This window comes from Rhincodon typus, chromosome 42, assembly GCF_021869965.1.
Source record: "Rhincodon typus isolate 14 chromosome 42, sRhiTyp1.1, whole genome shotgun sequence".
NCBI lineage: Eukaryota > Metazoa > Chordata > Chondrichthyes > Orectolobiformes > Rhincodontidae > Rhincodon > Rhincodon typus.
Window position 1 is genome coordinate 1 of NC_063373.1, and position 8707 is coordinate 8707.

The 8707-nt window shown below is 51.8% G+C and overlaps 1 protein-coding gene across 1 annotated transcript in view; it reads left to right on the forward strand.

The window, feature by feature from the left end:
- Window positions 1-688: 688 nt before the first annotated feature.
- The window catches only part of LOC125487609 (Y+L amino acid transporter 2-like), an 18039-nt gene continuing 10020 nt past the window's right edge, over window positions 689-8707 (forward strand). Inside the window, exons 1-2 of the mRNA XM_048619456.1 lie at window positions 689-802; window positions 7920-8046. The gene's annotated coding sequence lies outside the window, so the exon portion shown is untranslated. The remainder of the gene's footprint in view (window positions 803-7919; window positions 8047-8707) is intronic.

Sequence of the window (8707 nt, forward strand, 5' to 3'; positions counted from 1 at the left end):
GGCGGGGGGGGGGCGGGGGGGGGGTGGGGGGGGGGGGGGTGGTGGCGACACAGCGGCTGGCCCTGGGAGTGGGGAGGAGGGGGTGTTCCCTGCAATGTGGCTACTGCCAGAAACTCAGGCAGGCTAATGGCTCAGCAAGGCAGGGCCAGGGAGGGAGTCGCAGGTTAGAGACTCTCCCTCCACTTTAGAGACACTCCCTCCACTTTAGAGAGACTCCTTCCTCTTTAGAGACCCTCCCTCCACTTTAGAGACCCTCCCTCCGGTTTAATGACATTCCATCCACTTTAGAGACCCTCCCTCCAGTTTAATGACACTCCATCCTCTTTAGAGACCCTCCCTCCACTTTAATGACCCTCACTCCAGTTTGGAGACCCTGCCTCCACTTTGGAGACCCTCCCTCCTCCTTACAGATCCTCCATCCTCCTTACAGACATTCCCTCCAGCTTAAAGACACCCCCTCCAGTTTAAAGACACTTCCTCCTGTTTAGAGACACTCCCTCCTCTTTAGAAGCTCCCCCCTTGCCACCGCTCACGTGGCACTGACCAAGCACTGGGCATGGAAACGCGGGTGGGGGGGATATTTTGTCTGCTCCTGCAGAATTAAAAACTCCTTAGCCCGGCAGATTGGTCACATGGGCTGGTTTCATGGTTTGGTTTGGGGTGGGGGGGCAGGAAGCGAGAGAGAGAGAGAGAGAACGGGGAGGTCGAGGAGCAATCCCAGTAACCATTCAGAAATCCAGTCCCGCTGACCATCCGTGGGGGTCCTTATCTCTTCAGGAGGCAGGGATCCCTCACCTTTCAGGTAACTGGCTCTCCCGGTCTCTCACTCGCTTCTGCTTCCCTCCCCCACAGCGGCGGTGGCTCTGTACGTTTGAGTTCAGCCTCACTGATGCGAACTTCTCTCCCTCTCTCTTTTCTTTTGCTCTCCTTTCCCTTTCGCCGATTCGCTCGTCCGAACGGTTCGGGGAGACGTGCAGGCTCTGCTCAACAGGAAAACCACAAGGAAAACCAGCACGGGGGGTGGGGGGCTCCCTTCCCCGTCCTCCAGATGCAGCGCTGCCAGAGATGAAGACGAAGGGCCGGCCCCTTCCTCCGCTTTTAACCCTCCACGGTCGCTGCCGAGGCTTTGTTTCTCTCCAAGGGAGTTGTGGGTCAGGGGGAGAATGGGAGGGCTCTCGGAACAGCTCGAATCAATCTCAGAGAGTCTTAGGGTCACGCGGCACGGAGACAGACCCTCCGGCCCCCCAACCGGTCTGTGCCAACCCACCATCCCCAAACTGACCTAGTCCGATCCCTCCAAACTTTTCCTGTCCATGTCTTTATCCAAATATCTTTTAAACGCTGTAACTAGAGCAGCACCCACCCACTTCCTCTGGAAGTTCATTCCACACGCGAACCGCTCCCTTTGAGTTTAAAAAAAAAATCGCCCTTATGTCTTTTTTCTAAATCTTTCTCCTCTCACCTTAAAATATGGTCCTCTGGTTTGGAATCACCCCTACCCTGGGGAAAAGACACCTGCCTTTCACCCTATCCATGCCCCTTGTGATTTTATAAACCTCTACAAGGTCACCCCTTCAGCCTCCTACGCTCCAGGGAAAAAATTCCCAGCCTATCCAGCCCTCTCCTCAAAACCCAAACCCACCATTCCCGGCAACAACCTGGTAAATCTCTCCCGAACCCTCTCCAGTTTAATCATATCCTTCCTGTAGCGGGAAGACCAGAACTGGACACAGTTCTCCAGAAGAGGCCTCACCAACGTCCCTGTACAACCTCAGCATAATGTCCCCAAACTCCGATACTCAAAGGGTCTGAGCAATGAAGGCCAAACGCTGCCTTACCCACCCTGTGTACCTGTCTCACCAACTTCAGGAAATGATGTACCTGAACCACAAGGTCCCTCTGTCCTACAGCACTACCCAGGGCCCCGCCATTAACTGTATAAAGCCCTGCCCTTGTCTGTTTTACCAAAATGCAACACCTCGCATTTCTCCAAATTAATCTCCGTCTGCCACTCCTTGGTCCATTGACCCAATCGATTGAGCTCTCATTGTCATCTTAAGATAAGTCGGTCGAGAAGGCAAATATTTGCTATACACTGGCTGGGACGATAGGCGAGAGAAATGGGGCAAGTTGAGAGGCAAGAGTGCAGGACGTCAGTTCAGCCACATTTGGAGAATGCTGTGACACTAGCAGAAGGGTGTGGATGCTTTGGAGGGGGTACAGAGAAGGTGTGCCAGGATGTTGCCCGGTCTGGAAGGTATTAGCCACGAGGAGTGAGTGGACAAACATGGAGGCTGGGGGGGTGGTGGGGTTTACAAAATCTTGAGAGGCCTGGACAGAACAGATTTTTTTTTTATCCCTTGCCCAGGGTAGAAATGTCAATGACTAAGGGAACGTAGGTCTAATGTAACAGCGGGGTCAATTTAAAAGAGACAGGCAGGTATTTAACACGGAGGGTGATAAATGCCAGGGGAGGCAGGAGAAACAGATACAGTAGCAACTTTTAAGAGGCGACTTGACAGATATAAAACTTGGCAGGGAATTGGAGGGATAGGCACTGCGCAGGGGGACCCGAGGGCTTTTTAGTTCAGAAGGGCACAGCACAGTCTGGATGGGCCAAAGGGCCTGTTCCTGTTCTTTGTTCTAAACCAGCTGCGGTAATATTACTGGCGCGTCCCTCGGAGCTCACATCCCCACTGCGGTTCACGTGGGGGACTTGGGTACAACTCTAACAACCAGAGACAGCTCTGCATTTGCACAGAGAGGGTCATAAAAATGCACACGATAGGATTTCCCTGAACTGGGGCGAGGATCCTGACTGTGGGTGTGGTCTGGGTGCCATGCACATATTTTTACTCCATTGAGTGGGATGTGGGCATTGCTGGCTGGGCGGAGGAGGGGGTGGGGGTGCTGGTGTTCCCATGTACCTGCTGCCCCCCTTGTCCTTCTGGATGGAAGTGGCCGTGGGGGTTTGGAAGGTGCTGTCTAAGGAGCCTCGGTGAGTCTCTGCAGGGCATCTTGTAGATGGTACACACTGCTGCGGCTGTGCCGGAGCGGTGCTGGGGAGGAGGGGTTGTTGGTGGAGGTGGGGCCTATCGTGCGGGGGGGGGGGGTGGGGGCTGCTTTGTCCCTGGATGGTGTCGAGTTTCTCGAGTGTTGTCGGAGCTGCCCCCCATCCAGAGGCAAGTGGGGGGTATTCCCTCTCCCTCCTGCCTTGTGCCTTGTCGATGGTGGGACAGGGCTTTGGAGGAAGATTAGGAGGGGAGTTACTCGCTGCAGGATTCCCAGCCTCTGACCTGCTCCTGTAGCCCCTGTGTTTATATGGGGCTGGGTCCGGCTCAGTTTCTTGTCAATGGGAACCCCCAGGACGTTGATTGTTGGGGGGGTAGGGATTCAGTCATGGTAACACCATTGAGTGTAACTACCCTGATTCTAAATGCCCCTTTCAACCGGATGGCTATCATGGACCATTTCTGGAGGTCGGATTGAGAGTCAACCACATGGCTGTGGGTATGGAGTCACATAGAGGCCAGACCAGGTACAGATGGCGGATTTCCCAGTTCTGTCCGACAGTCATGTCGTGGGCCTTCCCACCCATCCCCCAGTTTGGTTTCTCAATGAAATTATTGCACAGGAAGGAGGCTGTTCTGCCCATCGTGTCTCCACCGGTTCTATCCCCTCATGCCAGTCTCCTGCCCTGTGCTCCCTCCCTGTAACCCTTGTGCCCCAGATACCCACCCATTGCCCCATCTCCCTCGAACCTGTCCCCACCATATTCCTGGGAAGTGCACTCCACACCCTTCGCGGGGTGAGAAACACTTTCCTCGCCTTTCACCCTCGCTGCGCTTGCATGTTAACTTCAATCCATGCCCCCTCTCCCAGTGGGAATTCCCCCACTGCGCCCCCCCCACCCCCCCAAGAATCAAACTCCACCTCTCCCGTCCACTCTGCCCAGCATCCCTCACTGTTTCGGAAACCTCTCTCTCTCTGAGGAGAAGGCTTCCCGACGTCGTCGATCGAAGCCCGTTCCTCATCCTGCGATCCGCTTCTCCTGAATGTCTCCCCGCCCTCCCCGCGATGTCCGAGCCCGGATCTGTAACATGGTTCTCCGAGCCGAGCTCTCATAATGTTCTTATTCAAGTTTAACGTCGTCCTCCTGAATATGCTGTCCCCCGATGGCAGCTTCCAACTGGTAGATCGCTAAATTGGCCAAACCGCGAGGCATGCTGGGTAATCGGCCAAGTGAAACTCAGAACTCACAAGACCCACTCACCAGCCACGGTACAAACGCAGCATTTTCTGGTTCTAACGGCATTAACACAACGTAAAAGGCAACAGTTATCTTGGGCAGACCTATCCCCAACAACTTACCTTACCAAACCAAACAGGGCCCTGACTCCCTGGGATGACAAGGTGTAGAGCTGGATGAACACAGCAGGCCAAGCATTTTTTCTGAAGAAGGGTCTAGGCCCGAAACGTCAGCCTTCCTGCTCCTCTGATGCTGCTTGGTCTGCTGTGTTCATCCTGCTCTACACCTTGTTATCCCAGATTCTCCAGCATCGGCAGTTCCTACTATCCCTGATCCACTGGGTCTGGCTACACGGAAAGCAGCAAGCCTTCCAAATGATCGTCTCTATTAGCGAACTATTAGGTGAGTCTCCTTGATTGGCCCAGGACCACAGGAAGTTCCAGAAAAATCATCTAAAAACATGGTTCACTCTTGAATCCCCTGGACCTCCTGAGGAGATCGGCAAGGCAGGAGACAGAGATCCACTGACTGTCTGGAGACAGAGAGAGAGAGATGGAGAGACAGAGAAAGATGGAGACAGAGAGAGAGATGGAGAGACAGAGAGATGGGGAGAGATAGAGAGAGATGGAGACAGAGAGAGAATGTGACGGTGTAAATCTACAAGAGATTCAGGAAGAATTGTAAGCTTAAGGGGCTGACTAGGATCAGAGAGAGTCTGTTTAATATTAAAGGTTCTTGTAATTTTGTTCCCGATGAAGTTGGGACTATTTTGCAGTGGGACGAGCCTGTGTTGGGAGGGATTTGACCATTCTGGTATTGTGAGACACCTGGGCAAATACAATCCTAACATTTTGGTCTGAGTTGCCTGTAACTTGTTTTAAAGCGGGAATTAGACAACAGGCCGGATTAATAAATGTGTGTTTCACTCAGTGCTCTCTTTGTACCTGTGCAGCTGCAATAGACCAGACCAAACACCCTCAGAATATATCAAGGAGCTAGCCTAGACCCTAAATTGTTATTTTATTCACAGGCAAGTGAAAGGGGCCATGTTCCACTTGTGGTTCGATTGGTCAACTATGCTGGTTTAAGGAAAATATACCTTCTCGTTCAAACACAGTAAAAATACACACCAAAGAATTATGTCTGCAATAATATATTCACTAGCTACTGTTCATCCACTGTTCTACTGTAGGAGCATCCCACAAGCACACCCTAGGCCAGGGCAAATTCAGCCAAACATAGAACAATAGAGACCTACAGAGCGGAAACAGACTCTTCGGCCCAACCCGTCCGTGCCGACCCAGATTATCCTAAATTAATCTCGTCCCATTCGCCAGCATTTGGCCCCTATCCCTCTAAACCCTTGCTGTCTATGTCTCCATCCAGATGCCTTTTAAATGCTGTAACTGTACCAGTCCCCACCCACTTCCTCTGGCAGCTCGTTCCACACACGCACCACCCTCTGTGTGAAAAAGTTACCCCTCAGGTCCCTTGTAAATCCTTCCTCCCCTCACCTTAAACTTCTGTGCCCCTCTAGATTGGGTCTCCCCCACCCTGGGGCAAAAGACCTTGTATATTTACTCTATCCATGCCCCTGAAGATTTTATAAACCTCTATAAGGTCACCCCTCAGCCTCCGACGCTCCAGGGAAAATAGCCCCCAGCCTCTCCTTATGAATCAGACCTTCCAAGTCTTGGTGATATTCCAGCACATCTTTTTTTTGCACCCTTTTCCAGTTTAATATCTTCAGTAACAGTAAATTCCGGGTGGAGGGAGAGGTGGGTCTCAGCTCGCAAAATCTCTCCCTTAACCTCCCTCTCTTTCCATCTCTCTCTGCCTCTCTCTGTCCTCCGTGATTCACAATACATGGGTCATGACTCAGATGAGGGAACTTAGTGTGACAGCTCTGAATTTGCACAGCGCTGGAAGGGGTGGGGGTGGGGAGCATGGAGATCGGAACTGGTTGACAGATTTGCAAATTCATATTTGATGTGGTTTTGTGCTAGGGCTATCTACTTTGAGAGACAAACTTACAGGAAGGTAGAGCGCTATCTGAGCGGAGATAGATTGCGAAATTGTGAGACTGTATGCCAGTAAGCTTTGCAAAGAAAGCCAATGGGAAATGACCCTTCAGAGTGAAAGGGTCGGAGACCAGGGGCATGGATCTCTCACTGCGACTGGACAAGGTATGACCAACCCCTGGAGGCTTATGTGCGCGGTTCGGGGGTCTCCCTATCTGAGGAAGGATGGTTCTGGTTACAGAGGGAGTGAAGCGAAGACTGATTCCTGGGATGGCAGGATTGACGGATGGAGAGAGAGAGAGACCGGATCAGGTTAGGACCGTATACACTGGGAGTTTAGAAGGATGTGGGAAGGGAATCTGATAGAAACCTATAAAATTCTAACAGGACTAGACAGTTCCTGAGGATGGGAAAGCGGGGGAGTCAGGAACCAGAGAGGATCACAGTCTAAAGGAGATGAGATCGGACTGAGATGAGGACTCCCTCCAGACCCCTACACCCCCTCCCTGTCTCAGTAACCAAATGGAGTTAAATTTAGATCAATGTGAGGTGCTGCATTTTGGAAAGGCACATCAGGGCAGGATTTATATACTTAATGGTAAGGTCCTGGGGAGTGTTGCTGAACAAAGAGACCTAGGGGTGCAGGTTCATAGTTCCTTGAAAGTGGAGTTGCAGGTAGACAGGACAGTGAAGGTATTTGGTATGCTTGCCTTTATGGGTCAGTGCATTGAGTATAGGAGTTGGGAGGGTCATGTTGCAGCTGTACAGGACATTGGTTAGGGCCACTTCTGGAATACTGCGTTCAATTCTGGTCTCCCTGCTACAGGAGGGATGTTGTGAAACTTGAAAGGGTTTGGATAAGATTTACCAGGATGTTACTGAGGCTCGAAGGTCTGATTTATAAGGAGAGGCCGGATAGGCTGGGGGCTATTTTCCCCGGAGCGTCGGAGGCTAAGGGGGTGACCTTACAGAGGTTTATAAAACCATGAGGGGCATGGATAGGGTGAATAGGCAAGGTCTTTTCCCCCCAGGGTGGGGGAGTCCAAAACTAGAGGGGCATAGGTTTAAGGTGAAAGGGGGAAAGATTTAAAAGGGACCTGAGGGGTAACTTTTTCACACAGAGGGTGGTGCGTGTATGGAACGAGCTGCCAGAGGAAGTGACTGGGGGCTGGTACAATTACAGCATTTAAAAGGCATCTGGATGGGGACATGGATAGTAAGGGTTGAGAGGGGTAGGGGCCAAATGCTAGCAAATGGGATGAATTGAAGATATCTGGTCGGCATGGACGAGTTGGGCCGAAGGGCCTGTTTCTGAGCTGTATGGCCCAATGAGTATCAAGCATTTGGTCACCCTGTGCAGGCAAACGTGGGCACCTGCCTTTGTGCGCACTGCGGGGGCGGTGGGCGACCCAAGGACACTGGTTAAGAGGGGCGGTGCAGGATGGTGACATTGCCCCTTTAACACGCCCGTGGTGGGGCCCACCTGTGGGGCAACTAACCAGCCGCTTTCCTTATAGAAGTTAGAGGGTGCAATCTGCTGAGAAAGTGTTCTCTGTATCTCACAAAACACACACACACGTCCCCTCCCACGCACACGTCTCCTGTACCTTGCACCTTGTTAAATTGCTTAAGCTCTGTCTTTTCCACAGGACTGCCAATGAGCCCACACTCCGCTTTGTCTTCGGGAAGACCGGCAAGTGGTTTCGGGAGGCCAGGGAGACAGGCTGAAAGGAGATCTGTATCCTGGTGAGAACCTGCGACTCTCTTAAGACTGACGTAAGTCTCAGTGTGGGTCCTGGGCACCAACCTCTCCCAAAAACATATACCCCCCACCTTCTCCCACCACCCCTCCCTCTTTCTCCTTTACATCTTGCAACAGTTGTGTATGTGTCTGTGTGTGTGTGTGGGTGAGTGTATCTGTGTGTGTGTATACGCGTCTGAGCGTGTGTGTGTGTGTACACGTCTCTGTGTGTGTGTATAGGCGTATGTGTGTATACGCATCTGTGTGTGTGTGTGTGTGTGTGTGTGTGAGGGTCTGTGTGTGTGTGTGTGTGTGCGTGTATTTGTGTGTGTGTATATGCGTCTGACTATGTGTGTGTGTGTGTGTGTATACACATCTGTGTGTGTGTGTGTGCGTGTATCTGTGTGTGTGTATACGCATCTGACTGTGTGTGTGTGTACACATCTGTGTGTGTGTGTGTGTGTGTGCGTGTATCTGTGTGTGTGTATAATTGTCTGACTATGTGTGTGTGTACGCATCTGTGTGTGTGTGCGCGCGCATGTATCTGTGTGTGTGTATACGCGTCTGACTGTGTGTGTGTGTGTGTGTGTGTGTACAAGTCTCTGTGTGTGTCTGTGTGTGTGTGTATATGCATCTGTGTGTGTGAACGTCTGTCTGTGAGTGTGTGTTCCCTCCCATCTGTGTGTGTGTGTGTGT